Genomic DNA, 25016 nt, shown 5'->3' with positions numbered 1-25016 from the left:
CACCCAAAAGAAAACCTTAGTCTAATTTGTAGGTCAGCTAAAATCCAGACAAAAATGAAGAGAGTTTGAAATGACCATTGCATTGAGAACAGTGCAGAGAAAGTATCTGCCACAGAAACATGACTATATTTAAGTGTAGATTAATTAAAGTAAAAATTCTGTTTCTTAGTTGCACTAGCCACATTTCAAGTACTCAAAGTCACATGTGGCACAAGGTACCACTTTGGACAGTACAAATTGTAGAATAGTTCCATCATTGGAGGAAGATCTATGGGACAGTGGACATCTACAGAGGAAAGGAGAAAATCCTAGAAAGTAAGCACAGAAGGAAAATCCTGAACTCTGCATACTCTCTCTGCCAAAACTCCAGATGACCTCTGAAATATGTGAAATATATGAAATACTGGCAACCCAGCCAATGCTAAAAAAACCCACTAGATTTCGAATGCTACTCATTGCAGGGAAGATAAAGTAGGGATCGAATTGCAATGCACAATACAATGGACTTCTGAGGAAAAAAATCAACAGCACTAAAAGTGCTAAATATAAAAATTATCTTTTTCTCAGTACCATTAAAATACATTTGATTAGTTAGAAGAAAATCTCTTAACACTATGGGGGTCTACAGAATATATAAATGTATCATGAAAATTATGGCATGAAGAACAGTATTAAAGAGGCTAAATCAAAGTATATCTGTGCACGGGTCATATTTTACATTAAACTGTACAGTATAAATCAAATTGTGTTAAAGATATAAACACAATTTGCAGAGAACCACTTTAAAAACACATATACACACACACACATGGAAATCTAGCTCTAAGAATAAAGCAAACAACATAATGGGAAAAAATATTTGCAAACTATACAACAGATAAAGGGTTAATAACCAGAATCTACAAAGAGATCAAGAAACTCCACAAAAACAAACAACCCACTTAAGAGATGGGCCAAGGACCTCAATAGACATTTTTCAAAAGAGGAAATCCAAATGGCCAACAGGCACATGAAAAAATGTTCAAGGTCACTAGCAATCAGGGAAATGCAAATCAAAACCACAATGAGGTTTCACCTCACCCCGGTTAGAATGGCTCACATACAGAAATCTACCAACAACAGATGCTGGCGAGGATGTGGGGAAAAAGGGACACTAACCCACTGTTGGTGGGAATGCAAACTGGTCAAGCCACTATGGAAGTCAGTCTGGAGATTCCTCAGAAACCTGAATATAGCCCTACCGTTTGACCCAGCCATCCCACTCCTTGGAATTTACCCAAAGGAATTTAAATCGGCAAACAAAAAAGCGGTCTGCACCTTAATGTTTATTGCAGCACAATTCACAATAGCCAAGACCTGGAACCAACCTAAATGCCCATCAACGGTAGACTGGATAAAGAAATTATGGGATATGTACTCTTTAGAATACTATACCGCAGTAAGAAACAACGAAATCCAGTCATTTGCAACAAAATGGAGGAATCTGGAACACATCATGCTGAGTGAAATAAGCCAGTCCCAAAGGGACAAATACCATATGTTCTCCCTGACCAGTGACAACTGACTGAACACCAAATAGGAAACCTGTTGAAGTGAAATCGACACTATGAGAAATGGTGACTTGATCAGCATAGCCCTGACTGTTAATGAACAACTTAATACATTAGCCCTCTTAGTAGTTTTTTTTGTCTGTTCTACTTAATATGACTGGTTTAATTCTGTAATTAATACACAGTTATTCTTAAGTGTTGAAATTTAACTGAAATGTGATCCCTGTTAAACATAAGAGTGGGAATAAGAGAGGGAAGAGATGTACAATTTGGGACATGCTCAAGCTGACTTGCCCCAAATGGTAGAGTTAGAAACATACCAGGGGACTCCAATTTAATCCCATCAAGGTGGCATGTACCAATGCCATCTCACTAGTCCAAGTGATCAATTTCAGTTCACAATTGATCATAATGAAAGGACTAAGAGTCAAAGGGAACACATAAACAAGTCTAGTACCTGCTAATACTAACCGATACAATAAATAAAGGGGAGAGTGATCCAACATGGGAAGCGAGATACTCAGCAGACTCATAGAATGACGGATGTCCTAAATAGCACTCTGGCCTCAGAATCAGCCCTAAAGGCATTCCGATCTGGCTGAAAAGCCCATGAGAGTATTTCAGGCATGGAAAGACAAGACACTCTGGCAAACAAACAAACAAAAACACCTAAATGAAAGATCTCTGTGAGTGAGATCCCAGTGGAAAGAACAGGTCTTCAAAGAAGGAGGTACCTTTCTCTGAAGGGAGGAGAGAACCTCCACTTTGACTATGACCTTGTCTAAACAAGATAAGAGTCGGAGAACTCAAGGGGCTTCCATAGCCTTGGAAACTCATGACTGGTGCATAGGGAGATTACTGATGCCATAAACAGGAGTGTCAATTTGTAAAGTCAACAACAGGAGTCACTGTGCACTTACTCCTCATGTAGGATCTCTGTCCTTAATGTGCTGTACATTGAGACTTAATGCTATAACAAGTACTCAAACAGTATATTTCACTTTGTGTTTCTATGGGGGTGCAAACTGTTGAAATCCTTACTTCATGTATACTAAACTGATCTTCTAAAAAAAAAAAAAGAAGAAGAAGAAATTAGCAATTCCCAACTTGATTCTCACTGGGATTAAACATGACAATAGGTCTGATCTGATTTCATCATCATTTAAAAAATCATCTATTATTTTTCACTTTATGTTTCTGTGTGGGAGCAAACTGTTAAAATCTTTACTTAATGTATGCTAAACTGACCTTCTGTATATAAAGAGAATCGAAAATGAATCCTCATGTGAATGGAAGGGGAGAGGGAGGGGGGAAGGGGAGGGTAGTGGGTGGGAGGGACGTTATGGGGGGGAAGCCATTGTAACCCATGAGCCGTACTTTGGAAATTTATATTCATTAAATAAAAGTTAAAAAAAAAATAGTGAAACTACAGGGGCTGGCACTGTGGCAGGTTAAGCAGCCCCCTGCAAAGCCGGCATCCCATATGGGTGCTGGAACGAGGCCTGGCTGCTCCACTTCTGATCCAGCACCCTGCTATGGCCTGGGAAAGCAGTAGAAGATGGCCCAAGTCCTTGTGTCTCTGCACCTGCATGGGAGACCTGGAGGAGGCTCGAGGCTCCTGGCTCCGGATTGGCACAGCTCTGACCATTGAGGCCAACTGGGGAGTGAACCAGTGGATGAAGACCTCTCTCTCTCTCTCTCTCTCGATGTAGCTTTCTCTCTGATTTTCAAATAAATAAATGTTTAAAAAAGCATAGTGGAACTACAATGAAATTCTACCTCATTTGGGTAAAGGAAATTGATAGCAAAAGTAGGTTTTATAGGTTACAAATCATATCAGTAAGGGTGATGGAAGGGCTGCACGGGAAGGAGTAAAAAGGGTGTTTTTTTTTTTTTAGTATGATGAAAATGCTCTATCTTAAGGATCTTGGTTATAGGAGTGAATGTCTTCGTCAAAAGTCACTGATTCACTACAATTATGATTTATGCTATTGTATGTAAGTTTAACTGTGATGAAAAGAAAACATACAAATATTGTATATATTTCATTTCTAATGAAATGCATTTATTTGGGAATGAATAAGATTGATGGGAGATGAAAAGACAGATGAACAGAATGTAGTAAACAAATTCAGCAAAAAGTTGTTAATGATTTTAACTGTAAAATCAAAAAATTTTACAATAAAATGTTGGGGGCCTTAAATGTCACTATATCTCCTTATAAACTTCCAATTTTTAACAAAAAATATGAACCTAAATAAATCTTTAAAGGGGTGGGGGGTAGGAGAGGAGAGGACAAATAAAATCTACCTATCCCATAAGTCATGGTTTAGATTACCCCAAACAATGGGAACAAATCATACTTCATTCTCAACTGCTTTTAAAATGAAAATTACACTCCTTCCAGCCAATGCCCAGCAATAAGCATCTCCGAACAACTGGCACAAGCGTTGTAAGAGTGGGAGAAAATGTAAGCTCTACTGTAAGTATGAGCTGGGCGGCCTGGAGGCCAACACTAACTAAGATAATCCACCCCCTCCCCGAACATAAATACAGTGCAGGTGTGAGGAGGTAACTAGAAGTATCGCACCTTGAGGCTAGATGTGAGGAACATCTCCTGGGGCTTCAAGTATTGTACTAGGAAATCAAGGATTACTGATGTTGTCTACAATGTCTCTAATAACAAGCTGGTCTGCACCAAGAGGCTGGTGAAGAACTGCATTTTGCTTATAGACAGCACGCCGTATCAACAGTGGTACGAGTCTCACTATGCATTGCCCTTGGGCTGCAAGAAGGGGGCCAAGCTAACTCCTGAGGAGGAAGAGATTTTGAAAAAAAAAAAAAAAAAAAAAAATGATCAAAGAAAATTCAGAAGAAATATGATAAAAGGAAAAGTAATGCCAAAACCAGCAGCCTTCTAGAGGAGGAATCCCAGCAGGGCACGCTGCTGCTGTTTCTTTTTTTCTTTCTTTTTTTTTTTTTTTTTTTTTTTTTTTTTTTTGACAGGCAGAGTGGACAGTGAGAGAGAGAGACAGAGAGAAAGGTCTTCCTTTGCTGTTGGTTCACCCTCCAATGGCCGCCGCGGCCAGTGCGCTGCGGCCGGCGCACCGCGCCGATCCGATGGCAGGCAGGAGCCAGGTACTTATCCTGGTCTCCCATGGGGTGCAGGGCCCAAGCACTTGGGCCATCCTCCACTGCACTCCCTGGCCACAGCAGAGAGCTGGCCTGGAAGAGGGGCAACCGGGACAGAATCCAGCGCCCCGACCGGGACTAGAACCCGGTGTGCCGGTGCCGCAAGGCGGAGGATTAGCCTAGTGAGCCGCGGCGCCGGCCACGCTGCTGCTGTTTCTTCCTTTTTAAAAAACATTTTTAGGTTAGCATATGCTAAAGAGGAGAAATGGGTAAATTGCATCTTTGTTAAAAATATTTATTTATTTTATTTGAAAGGCAGAATTACAGAGAGAAAGAGAGAGAGATCTTCCATCCACTGGTTTACTCCCCAAATGGCTGCAACAGCCAGGAGCCAACAGCTTCTTCTGGTGTGGGGAGCAATTCGGACTATACTGTTACTGGAATTAAGACTTATTCTATGCATCTGCTCTCCCACAATATGGCGCTGGGAGAGGAGTAAACAGCTTCTACCCAGCTGCCTCTCACCAACTTGACAAGCTGCAGGAGCTGCTCCTGATTGGAGGAGAGCGGCGTGCTCGGCGTGTGGGCAGCCGAGTTGGGATTGGCGGAGGAGGACTATATAGGAGGAGAGAGACGGCATGGTGGTGTGGGTTGGTTGGAGAGTGCATTGGAGAGTTCGCGGGGAAGTTCGTTGCTTCGTTCTTTCTCATTTCTCTCTACTCATTCTTGCTTTCAGTTTAAATCCTAACTTCTTTCCCACAGTCCGTATCCGAGTCTATGCCTAGGCTTTCGATAGCTTCTTCCAGCACCTTTTCTGTCTGGCTTTTCCCTAGGCTCTTTGCTAGTCTCTTTCTCTGGTATTTTCCACTTCTTCCCGTTTCTTCCCTCCTAGGTTTCCTATCCGAGTCACGGCACCATTATGTCGCTCCCCCTCTTCGTGGAGGAACGACACAGGACCCTGCGCTGTTCTTTCGTCTGCTCGGCCCTCCCCGGGTTTGCTGCTGGTTCTTCCCGGGTTGGCTACCGTCCCTTCCACCTCCGTGGAAGGGCGGTTCCCCCTGCCACATTCCCCACTTCCGCGGGGGAGCGGCACACCGCCGGCCGGCTCTCTCGGGGGCTGCACAGGTGTTCCTTCAGATAGATGTTCCCCTTAGATGTTCCTCGTGCATGTTGTCTCTCTCCTCCTTTATAGTCCTCTTCCACCAATCCCAACTCTGCTACCCACACACCGAGTACGCTGCTCTCCTCCAATCAGGAGCAAGATCAGCTCCTGCAGCTCAGTCAATCAAGTTGGCAAGAGGCAGCTGCATAGAAGTTGTTGCTCCCTTCTCAGCGCCATATTGTGGGAGAGCAGATGCATAGAATAAGTCTTAATTCCAGTAACTTAGTCTAGTCCGAGTTGCTCCCCACATTCTGGGTTTCCCCTGTGGGTGCAGGGCCCAAATACTTGGGCTATCCTTCACTGCCTTCACAAGCACACTAGCTGGGTGCTGGATCTGAAATGGAACAGCTGGAACCAAACATCCTATATGGGATACTGGCACTATAGGCAGTGGCTTTACTCACTACGTCACAGCACAGACCCCAGGGCAAGCTTCTTTTATACACTGTACACTGCATTAAGATTCACTGGTGTGGCTGAACAGATGGCTATGTACTAGAGGGCAAGGAGCTGCAGTTTTGGAAAATCAAGGCCTGGAAAGGTAAACAAGTCCTCCTTCATGGTTTATTATTAAAAAAAAAAAAAAAAAAAAAAATTGGCTGGTGCTGTGGCTCCAGCATCCCATATGGGCACCGGGTTCTAGTCCTGGTTGCTCCTCTTCCAGTCCAGCTCTCTGCTGTGGCCCAAGAGGGCAGTGGAAGATGGCCCAAGTGCTTGAGCCCCTGCACCCACATGGGAGACCAGGAGGAAGCACCTGGCTCCTAGCTTCAGATTGGTGCAGTGCCGGCCATAGCAGCCATTTGGTGAGTGAACCAATGGAAGGAAGACTTTTCTCTCTCTCTTTCTCACTGTCTATAACTCTACCTGTCAAATAAATATTCTAAAAAAATGAAAATTACACACACTTTGACTTATATTTCATTTTAGAAACCTATTTTACAGTCACCCATATTAACAAATAAAACCTTTATTTTTGCTAAAACAACTTATTTTAAAGCATACATATACATACATGATTACTGTAGCACTGTACAAAGTGAGAATAAGGATAAGAAGAGATCCAATCTGCTTCATCAAACCATAAATGCAACATTTTCCATCTCAGAGAGACTAAATATAGTGAGAATAAGAAGTGGTGCTAAAAAGGGAATATTAATAAATTAAAACTGCCTCAACCACACAGCTTGATGGAGAAACATGATAACCAGACACCCTCGGTGTAGACAGACATTAAAAACAACAACAAAAACACCCCAGATATGGTGGCAGGTATTTGGTCTAGCAGTTAAGCTGCCAGTTAGGACACTTGAATTTCAAATCAGAGTGCTTGGGTTCTCTGACTCTAGCTCCTCACTCCAACACCTCTTGCTAACACAGAACCTGGGAGGTACCAGTAACAGCTTAGGTAGTTGGGTCCCTGTCACACATGTGGGAGATCTTGACTGAGTTCCTTGTTTTGCCCAGTCCTGGACTGGGCATTAAGGGAGTGAACTGATGGATGGGGACTCTCTCTCTCTTTTTTCCTCTCAAATAAATATCTTTTATTTTTAAAAAAGTAACTATATATCTAAATATCAAAACCAGCATTAAGGCATTCTGAATTCATAATTTATCTTACTACCTATGTGATTTAAAAACACATCAAATAATAATTCTAAATCCATGTTAATGGGCAAAAAAAACTATAAAGATAAATTAAGGGATCAGCATTGTGGAATAGCAGGTTAAGCTGCTGTCTGCAATGCCAGCATTGCATACGGTCACTGGTTTACATCCTAGGCTGTTCAATTTCTGGTCGAGCTTCCTGCTAATGAGCTTGGAAAAGCAGTGGAAGATGGCTCAAGTCCCTGGGCCCCTGCACCCATGTGGGAGACCCAGATGAAGCTCCTGGCTTCTGGCTTTGGCCGGGCCCAGCCCTGAAGTTGCAGACATCTGGGGTGTGAACCAATGGATGAAAGACCTCGATCTCTCTGTCTCTCCCTCTCTGCAATTCTACCTTTCAAATAAAATAAACCTTTAAAAATATATATGTAACTTCCTGTGGCACCAGCAACCCATGTGGGTGCTCGTTCTTGTCTCAGCTACTCCTCTTCTGATCCAGCTCTCTGCTATAGCCTGGAAAATCAGTAGAAGATGGCCCAACTGTTTGGACCCCTGCACCAGTGTGGGAAACCCAGAGGAAGCTCCTGCTTCATGACTGGCCAATTGGGAAGTGAACCAGCGGATGGAAAACCTTTCTCCCTGTCTCTCCCCTTCTCTGTCTGTAGCTCTACCTCTCAAATAAATAAATAAAAGATTTTAAAAATATACGAATAGGAAAGGGGCTCCAGGATGGCGGAATAGGGAGGGAACTCACTGATAGTCCAGGAAAAGATAGTTTAATAAAAGTGGAGATAGTGTAGTCTCAGGGAAGAGTTAGGAAAAAAACTGCAGAGGAAACTCTATTGGAATTAAGGGACACGGTGGATCTATATGGAGGACATGGGCGCCCATGGCTCAGGAGCCCAGCTGCCTTCTCTGCACCAGTGCTGGAAAAGAGGTGAGGTGAAACTGCAGTAGCCTGAGACACTGGTGGAAAAGCAGCGGGAAGAGCCTAGAGGGAAGGAGGCTTGCAGCCCTGTTGGGGAAAGTACGCCAGCCTAACTAGAGGAGAGAAAAAAAATAAAAGGGACGGTACGGACATGTTCTCTCCACACACCTTACAAAGGGGTGTGAGACAACAGAGCAGGTGCCATTTTGGACATACATAACAGCTGTGCCAGCTCGGGGCTGCGCCTGCCCTCAGCCAAGCAGAAGAACCTGACTCTGGTGGGAAGTAATAACATGAGACTAAGACCTAGTGAATGTGTAGAGCTTATGAACCAGGACAGTGGGGAAAAAAAAACCACTGAGGGTATGTGGGAGAACTCATGGTGTGGCTGAAACGTGAGTTGTCTTGGTGGGAGATGCCACAAACTCAGGCGGCCTTGGCTATCTGGTGAGATACACTGCAGGGGAATCTGGCTCACATGGCCCTGGATACCCGGTGAAAGATACTGCAGGGGAATCTGGCTCAGGCAGCCCTGGCTACCTGATGAGAGATATTGCAGGGGAATTTGAGCTTACACTGAGGACTGCACAGATCCTTTGCATGGTCCTTGGGACAGAGCAGACGAATATTATACCCACTGGGGCTGGCACTCAGGTACTGATTGCCATCGAGGAGAAGAGCTCAGCTGAGTGGAATTACTTCCCTTCTGAATAAAAAAAGAGAGAGAGAGAGAGAGAGAGAGAGAGAGAGAAGATTTACCACGCCAAACCTGGGTGTGTCACCTTTGGCATACCCTTAACTCTGAAGAACTGAACAGAGCTCTCTGGCCATACCCACCATAAGCCTCTAGAGATTCACCAAAAGCAGACAGTCCACTTAATCTAGAGTCCTAGTATGCCGAGAAAAGTCACCACAGTGGCGGGCGGGGGGAGGGGGAGGCCAAGAATATCTCCACAATGCCAAACAAAAAATGCAAAAACCGAGGAAACAAGAACAAGGAAGACATCATGACGGTCCCAAATGAACATGACACTCCAATACAAGATTATGAAGATGATGAGATAAAATAAATGCAAGCTATGGATTTCAAAAAATTTATGATAAGAACATTTAGAAGTTATCAAAAACAAATGCATGATCTACAGAAATCCATACAGGACAGGACAGAAAATCTCTCTTGTGAAAATGAAATAGGGAGGAATCAAAATGAAATGAGGAATTTACTAGAACATGAAATTGAGATATTGAAGAGAAACCAAAATGAAATGAAGAATTCAATAGAACAAATAAAAACCACATTTGAGAGTCTTAAAAATAGAATCAGTGAGGCAGAAAATAAAGGACTTAGAAGACAGAGCACAGAAAAGTATACAGTTAAGGCTGGCACCGTGGCTCACCTGGCTAATCCTCTGCCTGTGGAGCCGGCACCCCGGGTTCTAGTCCCGGTTGTGGTGCCGGGCACTAGTCCTGGTGCTCCTCTTCCAGTCCAGCTCTCTGCTGCGGCCCAGGAGGGCAGCGGAGGATAGCCCAAGTACTTGGGCCCTGCACCCACATGGGAGACTGGGAGGAAGTACCCGGCTCCTGGCTTTGGATTGGCGCAGCACCGGCCGTGGCAGCCACTAAAGGAGTGAACCAACAGAAGGAAGACCCTTCTCTCTCTCTCTCTCTCACTGTATATAACTCTCACTCTCTCTCTGTCTCACTGTCTAACTCTGCCTGTTAAAAAAAAAAAAAAAACAACTATACAGTCAAACCAAAGAAAAGAAGAGGAAATTAGAAATCTAAAAAATATTGTGGGGAATCTACAGGGTACTATTAAAAAAACCAACATTTGGGTTTTGGGAGTTCCTGAAGGTCTGGAGAGAGAGAAAGGATTAGAAGGCCTTTTTAGTGAGATGCTATAGCAGAAAAACTTCCCAGGTTTGGAGAAGGACAGAGACATCCAAGTACAGGAAGCACACAGAACCCCCAATAAACATGACCAAAAGAGATCCTCACCATGACACATTGCAATCAAATTCACCACAGTAAAACCTAAAGAAAAGATTCTAAAATGTGCAAGAGAGAAACGTCAGATTATTCTCAGAGGATCTCCAATTAGACTCACAGCAGACTTCTCATCAGAAACCCTACAGGCTAGGAGGAATGGCGAGATATAGCCCAAGTACTAGAGAAAAAACTGCCATCTCAGAATATTATATCCTACAAAGCTCTCATTTGTGAATGAAGGTGAAATAAAGACCTTTCATAGCAATTTGTCGCCACTCGTACAGCCCTGCAAAAGATGCTTAAAGATGTGTTACACACAGAAACATGGCCACCAATACAAAAGAAGGTAAAGGAAGAAAACCTCCTAGTAAAAGATCACAGGGAGTTCAAAGCATATATTAGAAATATCTTTAGAAAAACGGCAGGGCAAAGTCACTACTTATCAATAGTCACATTGAATGTAAATGGCCTCAACTCTCCAATTAAAAGAAACAGACTGGCTGAATGGATTAAAAAACAAAACCCATTATTTGCTGCAAAGATGCATGCAGACTGAAAGTGAAAGGTTGAAAAAAGATATTCCATGCCAACAGAAACCAAAAAAGAGCTGGCGTAACCATCGTAATATCAGACAAAATAAACTTTAATACAAAAACTGTTAAGAGAGACAAAGAAGGGCACTATATAATGATTAAGGGATCAATTCAACAGGAAGATGTAACTATTATAAACGTATATGCACCTAATTACAAGGCACTTATTTGAAAGATACGTTAAGGAACTTAAAGCGAGACTTAGACTCCAATACAATAGTATAGGATGACTTCAATACTCCACTTTCAGAAATAGACATATGGGCCGGCACCGCGGTTCACTAGGCTAATCCTCCGCCTGCGGCGCCGGAACCCCAGGTTCTAGTTCCAGTTGGGGTGTCGGATTCTGTCCTGGGTGCTCCTCTTCTAGTCTAGCTCTCTGCTGTGGCCCAGGAAGGCAGTGGAGGATAGCCCAAGTCCTTGGGCCCTGCACCCACATGGGAGACCAGGAGGAAGCACCTGGCTTCTGGCTTCGGATTGACATAGCGTGCCGGTCATGGCGGCCATTTGGGGGGTGAACCAACAGAAGGAAGACCTTTCTCTCTGTCTCTCTCTCTCTCTCTCACTGTCTAACTCTGCCTGTCAAAAAAATAAAAATAAAAAAAATAAAAAATAAAAAAAAGAAATAGATCAACCAGACGGAAGATTAACAAGGAAACAGCAGATTTTATTGACACTATAGACTATATGGATCTAACAGATATCTACAGAACTTTTCATCCTACACTTAAAGAATACACATTCTTCTCAGCAATACATGGAACCTACTCTAGGATTAAGCACATATTAGGCCATAAAGCAAGTCTCAGCAAATTCAAAAGAATCAAAATCATACCATGTAGCTTCTCAGACCACAGTGGAATGAAGCTGGAAATTAGCAACTCAGGAATCCCTAAAGCATATGCAAACACATGGAGATTGAATAACATGCTCCTGAATGAAAAGTGAGTCATAGAAGAAATCAAAAAAATAATCAAAACTTTCTGGAAGTAAATGAGGATAACAACACAACAAATCAAAACTTATGGGATATAGCAAAAGCAGTATTAAGAGGAAAGTATATAGCAATAGGTGCCTACATCAGGAAATTGGAAAGGCACCAAGCAAATGAGCTATCAATGCATCTCAAGGATCTAGAAAAACTGCAGCAAACCAGACCCCTCAAACTAGCAGGAGAAGAGAAATAATTAAAATTAGAAAAGAAATCAACAGAATTGAATCCAAAAAAAAAATTACAAAAGAGCAGCCAAACGAAGAGCTGTTTTTTTTAAAAAAAAACAAAATTGACAAACCATTGGCCCAACTCACTAAAAAAAGAAAAGACCCAAATCAATAAAATCAGAGATGAAAAAGGGAATGTAACAAAAGACACACAGAAATAAAAAGTCATCAGAAATTACTACAAAGAGTTGTATGCCGGCAAACAGGGAAATCTATCAGAAATGGATAGATTCTTGGACACATGCAACCTGCCTAAATTGAACCATGAAGACGTAGGAAACCTAAACAGACCCATAACTGAGTCAGAAATTCAATCAGTAATAAAGGCCCTCCCAACAAAGAAAAGCCCAGGACCAGATGGATTCACTGCTGAATTCTACCAGACATGTAAAGAAGAACTGACTCCAATTCTTCTCAAACTATTCAGAAAAATCGAAAATGAGGGAATCTTCCCAAATTCTTTCTATAAAGCCAGCATCACCTTAATTCCTAAACTTGAAAAAAGATGCACCAGAGAAAGAGAATTACAGACCAATTTCCCTGATGAACATAGATGAAAAAAAATCCTCAATAAAATTCTGGACAATAGAATGCAACAACACATCAGAAAGATCATCCACCCAGACCAAGTGGGATTTATCCCTGGTATGCAGGGATGGTTCAATGTTCGCAAATCAATCAATGTGATATACCACATTAACAGACTGCAGAAGAAAAACCATATGATTATCTCAATAGATGCAGAGAAAGCATTCGATAAAATACAATACCCTTTCATGATGAAAACTCTAAGCAAACTGGGTATGGAAGGAACATTCCTCAATACAATCAAAGCAATTTATGAAAAACCCACAGCCAGCATCCTATTGAATGGGGAAAAGCTGGAAGCATTTCCACAGAGATCTGGTACCAGACAGGGATGCCCACTCTCACCACTGCTATTCAATATAGTTCTGGAAGTTTTATCCAGAGCCATTAGGTAAGAAAAAGAATTTAAAGGGATACAAATTGGGAAGGAAGAACTCAAACTATCCCTCTTTGCAGATGATATGATTCTTTATTTAGGGGATCCAAAGAACTCTACAAAGAAACTATTGGAACTCATAGAAGTTTGTATACACAGGCAATGCCATGACTGAGAAAGAACTGCTAAGATCAATCCCATCCACAATAGTTATAAAAACAATAAAATACCTCGGAATCAACTTAACCAAGGACGTCAAAGATCTCTACAATGAGAATTACAAAATCTTAAAGAAAGAAATAGAAGAGGATACAAAAAAAAAAAAAAAAAAAAAAAAGGAAAAATCTTCCATGCTCATGGATTGGAAGAATCAATATCATCAAAATGTCCATTCCTCCAAAAGCAATTTATAGATTCAATGCGATGCCAATCAAGACACCAAAGACATTCTTTTCAGATCTGGAAAAATTGATGCTGAAATTCATATGGAGGCACAGGAGACTTCGAATAGTTAAAGCAATCTTGTGCAACAAAAACAAACCCAGAGGCATCACAATACCAGATTTCAGGACATACTACAGGGCAGTTATAATCAAAACAGCATGGTACTGGTACAGAAACAGATGGATAGACCAATGTAACAGAACACCAACACCAGAAATCAATCCAAACATCTACAGCCAACTTATATTTGATCAAGATTCTTTTTTTTTTTTAAAGAATATTTTTGTAATTGAACATTATGCAAACACGTGCCATGCTTGCTTTGTCCATGCATATGCGCTATATACAATTTTGAAAAATACTGTGTTGTCCTCTTGTTTTTAAAAGTCATATACAGGCCGGCGCCGCGGCTCACTAGGCTAATCCTCCGCCTAGCGGCGCCGGCACACCGGGTTCTAGTCCCGGTTGGGGCGCCGGATTCTGTCCCGGTTGCCCCTCTTCCAGGCCAGCTCTCTGCTGTGGCCAGGGAGTGCAGTGGAGGATGGCCCAGGTGCTTGGGCCCTGCACCCCATGGGAGACCAGGAAAAGCTCCTGGCTCCTGCCATCGGATCAGCGCGGTGCGCCGGCCGCGGCGGCCATTGGAGGGTGAACCAACGGCAAAGGAAGACCTTTCTCTCTGTCTCTGTCTCTCACTGTCCACTCTGCCTGTAAAAAAAAAAAAAAAAAAAAAAGTCATATACAAAGCATTTTGTTTTTGTTTGTTTAATCCTCTTGCTGCCTACCCCCTTCCTTGTCCCAAGAATTTTCTTCACAAGGAGTAATCGTTCACTCATGACTTTGAGTAAGAGAGTCAGTCTGTGTGTGTGGGCGTATTGTGTGTGTGGGTAGGAAAGGGAAGAGGGCCTTTACCAAAGTACAACAAAATGTCTGGTTTGGACATGAAAAGCAGTGTCAAGGAGCTGTTGGAAAGTTTAACTGTACTACACTCAGGGAAAAGAAAAAGAAACAAGGAGTCAACTTTGAGAATGAAGCTACGTTACAAGTTAAAGTTGGAGGGCTTTTAGTGTGTGTCACACTTTTGTTGGCGGCCTAGAATACTGTTGTACAATGGTTTATCTACCTTTTTTATTACAATATAATTTACTTAAACTTTCCGTTAACAAAACAGAATTCTGGTACTATAGACCAGTCGTGTCAGAATAGGCTTAGTGCCTCCTTGTTTGTGTTTGTTTTGTTTGTTTTAATTGCATGAGCACTCTAGATGGTAAAGATTTCAGAGTTCATTTTATGTGGGGCCACTCTCAGTCCTCAATGTACTCCCACAGATCTTTCTGATAGCCTTCATGCACATGCTGTAGCAAAACCCTCTGACGACTCTCGCAGTATCTGTTATTTGATCAAGATTCTAAAACCAATTCCTGGAGCAAGGATAATCTATTCAACAAATGGTGCTGGGAAAACTGGATTTCCACATGCAGAAGCATGAAGCAAGACCCCTACCTTACAACTTACACAAAATCCATTCAGCATGGATTAAAGATCTAAATCTATGACCTGACACCATCAAATTATTAGAGAACATTGGAGAAACCCTGCAAGATATAGGCACAGGCAAAGATTTCTTGGAAAAGATCCCAGAGGCACAGGCAGTCAAAGCCAAAATTAACAACTGGGATTATACCAAATTGAGAATTTATGTACTACAAAAGAAACAGTCAGGAAAGTGAAGAAGCAAACAACATAATGGGAAAAAATATTTGCAAACTATACAACAGATAAAGGGTTAATAACCAGAATCTACAAAGAGATCAAGAAACTCCACAACAACAAAACATACAACCCACTTAAGAGATGGGCCAAGGACCTCAATAGACATTTTTCAAAAGAGGAAATCCAAATGGCCAACGGACACATGAAAAAATGTTCAGCATCACCAGCCATCAGGGAAATGCAAATCAAAACCACAATGAGGTTTCACCTCACCCCGGTTAGAATGTCTCACATACAGAAATCAACTAACAACCGATGCTGGCGAGGATGTGGGAAAAAAGGGTCACTAATCTACTGTTGGTAGGAATGCAAACTGGTCAAGCCACTATGGAAGTCAGTCTAGAGATTCTCAAAAACCTGAATATAACCCTACCATACAACCCAGCCATCCAACTCCTTGGAATTTACGCAAAGGAAATTACATTGGCAAATAAAACAGATGTCTGCACCTTAATGTTTCTTGCAGCTCAATTCACAATAGCTAAGACCTGGAATCAACCTAAATGCCCATCAACAGAAGACTGGATAAAGAAATTATGGGATATGTACTCTATAGAATTTGGCCGGCGCCGCAGCTCACTAGGCTAATCCTCCACCTTGCGGCGCTGGCACACCGGGTTCTAGTTGCGGTCGAGGTGCCGGATTCTGTCCCGGTTGCCCCTCTTCCAGGCCAGCTCTCTGCTGTAGCCAGGGAGTGCAGTGGAGGATGGCCCAAGTGCTTGGGCCCTGCACCCCATGGGAGACCAGGATAAGTACCTGGCTCCTGCCATCGGATCAGCGCGGTGCGCCGGCCGCGGCGGCCATTGGAGGGTGAACCAACGGCAAAGGAAGACCTTTCTCTCTGTCTCTCTCTCTCTCACTGTCCACTCTGCCTGTCAAAAAAAAAAAAAAAAAAAAAAAAAAAGAATACTATATGGCAGTTAAAAAAAAAACGGGATCTGGTCATTTGCAACAAAATGGAGGAATCTGGAAAAGATCACGCTGAGTGAAATAAGCCAGTCCCAAAGGGACAAATATCATATGTTCTCCCTGATCTGTGACAACTGAGCACCTAAAAGCAAACCTGTTGAAGTGAAACGGACACTATGAGAAACAGTGACTTGATCAGCCCTTGCCCTGAATGTCGAGGAACAACTTACTATTTTATTCCTTTTAGTATTTTTTTGTTCTACTTAATACCATTGGTTGAACTTTTAATTAACACACAATTATTCTTAGTGTTTAAATTTAATTGAAAAGTGATACCTGTTAAATATAAGAGTGGGAATAAGAGAGGGAAGAGATGTACCGATCGGCACATGCTCTCTCGGACTTACCCCTAACGGTAGATCTAGAAACATGCTGGGGGATCCCAATTCAACTCCATCAAGGTGGCATGTACCGATTCCATCTTACTTATTAAAGTGATCAGTTTAAATTCACAATTGATCAAAAAGATAGGATTAAGTGTCAAAGGGATTACATACATAAGACCAGTGTCTGCAAATAATAATTGATAGAATTAAAAAGAAGAGAATGATCCTACATGGGAAGCAGGATACACAGCAGACTCATAGAATGGCAAATGCCATAAACAGCACTCTGGCTTCAGAATCAGCCCTTAAGGCATTCGGATCTGGCTAAAAAGCCCATGAGAGTTTCGCAGGCATGGAAAACCAAAACACTGTGGGGGGAGGGGGGAACAAACCCTACATGAAAGGTCTCTGTGAGTGAGATCCCAGAGGAAAGAATGGGCCATCAAAGAATGCAGTACCTTTCTCTGAAGGGAGGAGAGAACTTCCACTTTGAATATGGCCTTGTCTAAGTAAGAACAGAGTTGGTGAACTCAAGAGGCTTCCAAAGCCTTGGTAGCTCATGACAAGAGCCTCGGGTGATTACTGACATCATAAATTAGAGTGTCAACTGTTAAATCAACAACAGGAATTGGTGTGTACCTGCAACCCATGTAGGACCTCTGTCCTTAATGTGCTGTACTATGTAAATTAATGGTAAAACTACTACCCAAACAGTATTCTATACTTTGTGTGTCTTTGTGGGTACAGTCTGTTGAAATCTTTACTTAGTATATACTAAGTTGATCTTCTGTATATAAAGATAATTGAAAATTAATCATGATGAAGAATGGTATGGGAGAGGGAGAGGGAGTGGGAGATGGGATGGTTACAAGTGGGAGCGAGGTTATGGGGAGAAAAGCCGCTATAATTCAAAAGTTGTATTTGGGAAATTTATATTTATTAAATAAAAGTTGAACAAATATACAAATAAAAATCAGTGAAGTATATAAAAGCAAAGATTTTATATGTTAATAAAACTAAGTTGGTATGATTCCAAATAGATTGTTAGAAATTTGTACACAGTTTACCGCACAATGGGTTCGACTGCAGCTTGTGACATTATTAACTGTGATCTTCAAGATAACCAATAAGAAAATGTCTATAAAAAATATACACAGGGGTAAGCACTGTAGCACAATGAGTTAAGCCACTGCCTGGGACACTATCCCACATGACTGATGTTTTGAGTCCTCGCTGCTCCACTTCAGATCCAGCTTCTTGCTGATGTGCCTGGAAAAGCAGTGAAGAAGGTCCAAGTGCTTGGATCCCTACTACCCATGTGAGACCCAGATGTAGTTCTGGACTCCCAGCTTTGGCCTGGGTCAGCCCTGGTTATTGCAGCCATTCGGGGGAGTGAACCAGCGCATAAGACTATCTGGATATCTATCTCCCTCCCTCCATACAATTCTGTAATTCTTATGTAATTCTATTAATTCTGACTTTCAAATAATAAAATAAACCTTTAAAAAATACATGCAAAAGGATCCTAAATACAAAGAAATGAAACATGTCTAAGGTGATAAATTATCCTGACCTGATCATAATACATAGTATCCCATAATATGTATAATTATTGTGTATCAATTAAAAATACATATAATTTTCAAAAAGGAATGAGAAGGGAATCACAATGATAAACTACAAAAAACAAATACAAGAGTAATGGGGGCCAGTGCGCTGGTGTAGTAAGTTAAGCCTCCAGTGGCCGGCGCTGTGGCTCACTTGGTTAATCCTCCGCCTGCAGCGCCAGCATCCCATATGGGTGCCGGGTTCTAGTCCCAGTTGCTCCTCTTCCAGTCCAGCTCTCTGCTGTGGCCCTGGAGGGCAGTGGAGGATGGCCCAAGTGCTTGGGCCCCTGCACCCGCATGGGAGACCAGGAGGAAGCACCTGGCTCCCGGCTTTGGATCAGCGCACAGCGCTGGCAGCAGCTCACTGGCCACAGCAGCCATTTGGGGGGGCTTCGGATCGGCACAGTGCCGGTAGCGGCCATTTGTGGAGTGAACCAATGGAATGTTTCTCTCTGTCTCTCTCACTGTCTAATTCTACCTGTCAAATAAAAAAATTAAATTAAATTAAATTTAAAAAAAATAAAAAAAGGAAAGCTAAGCCTCCGCCTGCAGCGCCGGCATCCCATATGGGCACCAGTTCAAATCCTGGCTGCTCCTCTTCCAATCCAGCTCCCTGCTAATGTACCTGGGACAGCAGTGGAAGATGGCCCAAGTGCTTGGGTTCCTGAACCCACATGGGAGACCTGGATAAAGTGCCTGGCCCAGAACAAACCATTGGAAGACCTCTCTCTCTGTCTCTTCCTCTCTCTAACTCTACCTTTAAAATAAAATAGATCTAGGCCAGCGCTGAGGCTCAATAGGCTAATCCTCCGCCTGTGGCGCCGGCACACCAGGTTCTAGTCCCTGTCGGGGCGCCGGATTCTGTCCCGGTTGCTCCTCTTCCTGTCCAGCTCTCTGCTGTGGCCCAGGAGTGCAGTGGTGGATGGCCCAAGTGCTTGGGCCCTGTACCCACACGGGAGACCAGGAGAAGCACTTGGCTCCTGGCTTCGGATCAGGGCGCCGGCCGCAGCAGCCATTGAGGGGTGAACCAACGGAAAAGGAAGACTTTTCACTCTGTCTCTCTCTCTCACTGTCCACTCTGCCTGTAAAATAAATAAATAAATAAAAAAAAAATAGATCTTAAAAAAAAAAAAAAAGAAAGTAGTGATGAAGGAGATGAGGAACAAAAATGGTCTAGGGCATTGAAAAACACATAGCAGGACCAGTGTTGTGGTGCAGTGGGATTAAGCTGTTGCCTGCAATGCTGGCATGCCATATTGGAGTGTAGGTTTGAGTTCTAGCTGCTCTGTTTCTGATCCATCTCTTTGCTAATGTACCTGGGAAAATAGTTGGGCATGTCCTAAATATCAGGACCCCTGCCATGCACATTGGAGACCTGGATGGAGTTCCAGGCTCCTGGTTTCGGTCTGGCCCAGGGCATTAAGACATTTTGGAGTGAACCAGCAGATGGAAGAACTATCTATCTGTCTTTCCCTCTCTCTAACTCTGCCTTTCAAATAAAACAAATCTTAAACCAAAAAAGTGTGTATGTGTTGACATTATTGAACTACACATTTAAAACAGCATCTCACTTGAGTCCCAGCTGTTTCACTTCTGATCCAGCTCCCTACTGATGTGGCTAGGAATGCAGTGGAAGATAGCCCAAGTGCATGGATCCCTGTACCCATTTGGGAGAACTGAAGAAGTTCCTGGCTCCTGGCTTTGGCCTGGCCTAGCCCCAGCCATTGCAAATGAACCAGTAGATGGAAAATCTCTGTCTCTTCCCCTCTTTTTCTATAATTCTGTCTTTCAAGTAAACAAATAAATCTTTTTTTAAAAAATTGTTAACCCAGAGGAAGCTCCTGGCTCCTGGCTTTGGATAGGCCATTTGGGGAGTGAACCAGCAGATGGAAGACCTTTCTCTCTGTCTTTCCCTCTCTCTGTCTGTAATTCTCTCTCTCAAAAAAAAAAAAAAAAAATTATACATATATATATATATATATAAGATGGTGAAGACATGTATAAAAGCAAATTTACCTATCTTCCTCCCCTTAATTTTTTAACAAACTTATAAAATTTCCATCTATGAATACTAAACATGAGTTAGTCCAACCCCTTGTTTTCAGATGGGGACGAGGGGTCCAGAAAAGGGTAGCTACTTGCCCCAAATTATAGCTGGTCAGAGGCAGAGTTGATAATAGGAGCTGGGGTTTCAAGTCTAAGGCTCTCTCAGCTAAATCCTCCTGCCACCTTAGCCTCTGAGGCTTCGAAATTGAAGCAGATAATGATCAGAAAAGAGTTTTGAATTTAAAAAGAAAAATGCCTAACAACTTAGACAATTCACAATTAAAGAATGCATACATAGCATAGGCTTAAAGGAAGGGGAAACAGGAAGAGATGCTTAGTAGATACAGATTGTTGTTTTTAAGATGATGAAAATGTTTAGGAGCTTGATGTGTTGGTTACACAACATTGTGAATGTAATGAATGCCACTGTATTGTACAGTTAAAATTAATTTTGTTAGGTAAATTTCATGTCAACTTATAAAATAAATCTAAATTTATTTCCACTTTCTGACTCAAACTTTCCTTTTTTTTCTTTTGACAGGCAGAGTTAGACAGTGAGAAAGAGAGACAGAGAGAAAGGTCTTCCTTTTTCCATTGGTTCACCCCTCAAGTGGCTGCTGTGGCCGGCACGCTGCGCTGATCCAAAGCCAGGAGCCAGGTGCTTCCTCCTGGTCTCCCATGAGGGTGCAGGGCCCAAGGACCTAGGCCATCCATCCTCCACTGCACTCCCGGGCCACAGCAGAGGGCTGGACTGGAAGAGGAGCGACCAGGACAGAACCTGGCGCCCCAACTGGGACTAGAACCCGGGGTGCTGGCGCCGCAGGCGGAGGATTAGCATAGTGAGCCGCAGCGCCGGCCTCAAACTTTCTGATACTTTGTCATCTTAATTGTTGGATATGGTTGTTATATTTTAAGTATTTATATGTATAGAACAAAGGTAGAAATTAAAGATACAAAAAGCACACTCCTTGTAACTCACTCCCATTCTGTTCACCCAGTGTGCCTCTTCAAATGCTACTAGTGTTCCTAGTTATTCTGTATTCTTCAGGGTATAACTATGTATATTCCTAATCTACTTTCTTAGAAGCTTGTTTACCGGGGTAGGCATTATGGCACAATGGGTTTAACTGCAGCTTGTGACATTGGTAACCTATATTGGAGTGCCAGTTTGAATATCAGCTGGCTGCCCTGCTTCCAATAAAACTTCCTGCTAATGTATCCTGGAAGATAGCAGATGACAGCCCCAAGTAGTTAGGCCCCTGCCTCACATGTGGAAGACCTCGATGGAATTCTTGGCTTTGGCCTGGCTCAGCCCTGAGACTGTTATAGGTATCTGGAAGTGAACCAATGGATACAAGATCTCTCTGTCTCTCGCTCTCTCTGCCTTTCAAATAAATAAATAAATCTCAAACAGAAAGAAAGAGCTCTACATATCCTCTATATGAGCCACTACTTTCTCAATTTAGGCTGTTCTTTATCCTAACCACTGAAGTGGTTTTTTGTGTTTTGTGTGTGTGTGTGTGTGGTTTTTTTTTTTTTTTTTTTTTTGGCCAGGCAGAGTTAGATAGTGAGAGAGAGAGACAGTTATAGACAGTGAGAGGGAGACAGAGAGAAAAGTCTTCCTTTCATTGGTTACTCCCCTAATGGTTGCTACAGCCGGCGTACTGTGCTGATCCTCCGAAGCCAGGAGCCAGGTACTTCCTCCTGGTCTCCCATGCGGGTGCAGGGACTCAAGTACTTGGGCCATCCTCTGCTGCCCTCCCAGGCCATAGCAGAGAGCTGGACTGGAAGAGGAGCAACCAGGACTAGTACCCAGCGCCCCAACTGGGACTAGAACCTGGGGTGCCGGCGCCGCAGGCGGAGGATTAGCCAAGTGAGCCACAGCGCCAGCCAACCACTGAAGTTTTAATTTCAGTGACTTGTTTTCATTTCTGGAAGTTCTCCAGGTCTTTTTCAATTATGTTTATCCTTCTTTGGTTGAGCACTATTCCTTCTTTACAACTTCATTTCATTTTTAAATTTTTATGTACTCTCTCTATATTCTTTATAGATGTCTTTATATACCCATTTTGTAATCACTTTTAGACTTGTTTATAGCATCTTTAATTGCTGCAGTGCTATTTTCCAGTTGTGTCTGTTCACCTTCACTGTTATGATTTATAATTTAATTGATGGGTTATCTTTGAAAACTGCTTGGTCCAATGAACTGTGAATATGCTCCTGGGAGTTTTCTTTGTTTCTAGATCAACTATGATATGTTTTGTTTGGCTTAGGATTCTTGTAAAAAGCAGATAGTGTAAATTTATAGTATAAAGTCATTTACATATGACATGGAAGAATGTAGAGTATTAACACTGGCAACATCTAGAGAGGCAAAGTGGACAAAACAGTGGGACTTCTGATTTTTCTTTTTCTTTTTTTTAAAGATTTATTTATTTATTTGAAAGGCAGAGTTAGAGAGAGGCAGAGGCAGAGGCAGAGGCAGAGGCAGAGAGAGAGAGAGAGAGAGAGAGAGAAAGCTCTTCCATCCACTGGCTCACTCTCCAAATGGCAAGAATTATGTTGATCTGAAGCCGGTAGCCAGGAGTTTCTTCTGGGTCTCCCAAGCGGGCACAGAGGCCCTTGGGCCAACTTCTACAGCTTTTCCAGGACATCAGAAGTGGAGCAGCTGGGTCTCAAACTGGCGCCCATATGGGATGCTGGCACTGCAGGTGGTGGCTTTACCCACTCCGCCATAGCGCTGCCCCCAGGAATTTTGATTTTTCACAGGGATTCCCCTCTCATCCATAGTCCTGGCAAAGGGGCAAACTCCCTGTAGTTTTTACTGGCTATGGTGTCAAATTCTCCCTTTTCACAGACAATTCCATTTTCCACAGCCTAAGTTCCTGCTCTCTTCCCTCTACTGAATAGTAAGGCCTTTTGTCATTGCATGGACATTACAACTCTAAGTATCTACACTCTTCAAGTCCTATGCTGGGTATGAAATCCCAATAGACTGCTAGGATATCAGCTCCTGTTTTGGTTTTGAGTAACATTACCTCTTCTTTGCTTTTTTATCTTCTTTGAAGCTTGGATGTTTATTGAAAACATGTGTATCATATTCCATATTTTAGTTCATTGGTGGGGAACAACCATTTCAGAAGAGATCAATCTACTATGTTACCCAAAGTCTCTCAGAATAGTTTTATTTACTTTTTTTAAAGATTTCTTTATTTATCTGAAAGTCAGAGTTACACAGAGAGAGAGAGGGAGAGAGGTCTCCATCCAATGGTTCACTCCCCAGATGGCCCCAACAGTTGGAGCTGTGCCAATCCGAAGCCAGGAGCCAGAAGCTTCTTCCTGGTCTCCCACATGGGTGCAGGGGCCCAAGGAGTTGGGCCATCTTCCACTGCTTTCCTGGGCCATAGCAGAGAGCTGGACAGGAAGTGGAGCAGCCAGGTCTCGAACCATATGGGATGCCAGCGCTTCAGGCCAGGGCATTAACCCACTGTGCCACAGTGCCGGCCCCTCAAAATAGTTTTAAAAACTAGTAAATATTAGGCATGCTTGATGGACTTCTGACAACCAACTAAGTATCTAAACCAGTGAAAAGATTCTCATAGTATGTATATATACAAATATATATACATATATGTATACACACACACAAAACTACCACAAAATTCTCCTTAACTCATTCAAATAACTACCAAATTTCAGATACAGTGCTAGGTAGTACAGTTTAGTAGAAAAAACAGATATGTGACAAGAAACATGGATAACTAGGAAAAAAGAAGTTGTCATAAACAGAGTTGGAGAAGTTGGGTGGTGAAATTAAGATTTTCAAAAAATAAAGGATCCATTGGCTTTCTGTCATGTGAATCTTGGGTTTTGAAGGGCATGTTCAAGTTGACTATATCTCGAAAATAAAATACTATGTTTCAAAGTAGTATTTATCTGCTCAATAGTGTTGGGATTATTCAATATGTTTAAGATGCTAAGCACATAATAAATCATGATCAATTAAGGGGGGATTAATTAGGTCAGTAAATTTTTTAAACAGGGAATAAATATATACCATAGTCACAATTTTTAAAGATCAAGTACCTCCACAGTGAAAAACTTACACTGTATAATTTATAACAGGGTCTTATCTGAATACAAATTGATACTCTGATAGACCTGGGATTCCAAAAGCATACTCTCTTATTTAACATCCTTTTTAACAGGTAATGGAAATTCTGCATTTTTACCTGTTTTCCTGGGATAATAGGTCTAGTTCTTCTGGAATAAATGAGATGATATGGGAAATGAAAGTGAAAGTAATTTTAAGCGATAATTATCACAATATACTTTGCATACAACATAGTTACATAGATGTAGCAAAAAACAATACCAAGTGGTAAAAAATGGATAAGGTACCTCAAAAAAACTGTAATCTCATTTTAACCACTAGAGGGCTATCATGATATTTGACATGCTTACTTAGCCACTCAATTTTAGAAATACAGACTAGTGTAATTTAAAATAACTAGATTTATTCTGCAGTAGTTTCTCATTTCAATCCTTACCAACAAATAATTATCAAATCACTTCACATGTCTGAAGACTACCTGGACAAGAAGACATATGCATGTAATAAAAGATGGAAGGATTCTATTTCCTCCTTAGGCTGAGCAACAAAAGTAGAATTCTTCCTAATTCTTGGTCAACTTTAGTAATTGACAGACTTAC

The 25016-nt window shown here is 42.1% G+C and overlaps 1 protein-coding gene and 1 long non-coding RNA gene across 28 annotated transcripts in view; both read right to left on the bottom strand.

Moving 5' to 3' along the window:
* WNK1 (WNK lysine deficient protein kinase 1) overlaps positions 1–25016 on the bottom strand; it is a 173431-nt gene that overhangs the window by 86066 nt on the left and 62349 nt on the right. The window lies entirely within an intron of this gene.
* On the bottom strand, positions 455–25006 carry LOC138843849 (uncharacterized). Its single transcript, XR_011378952.1, has 2 exons — positions 6093–25006; positions 455–5083 (listed from the first exon to the last, which is right to left on the bottom strand). It is a non-coding gene; the product is annotated as an uncharacterized lncRNA (long non-coding RNA).

The sequence above is a fragment of the Oryctolagus cuniculus genome, chromosome 9 (genome assembly GCF_964237555.1).
Source record: "Oryctolagus cuniculus chromosome 9, mOryCun1.1, whole genome shotgun sequence".
Taxonomy (NCBI): Eukaryota; Metazoa; Chordata; class Mammalia; order Lagomorpha; family Leporidae; genus Oryctolagus; species Oryctolagus cuniculus.
This window is presented reverse-complemented; position numbering and strand designations above follow the sequence as displayed.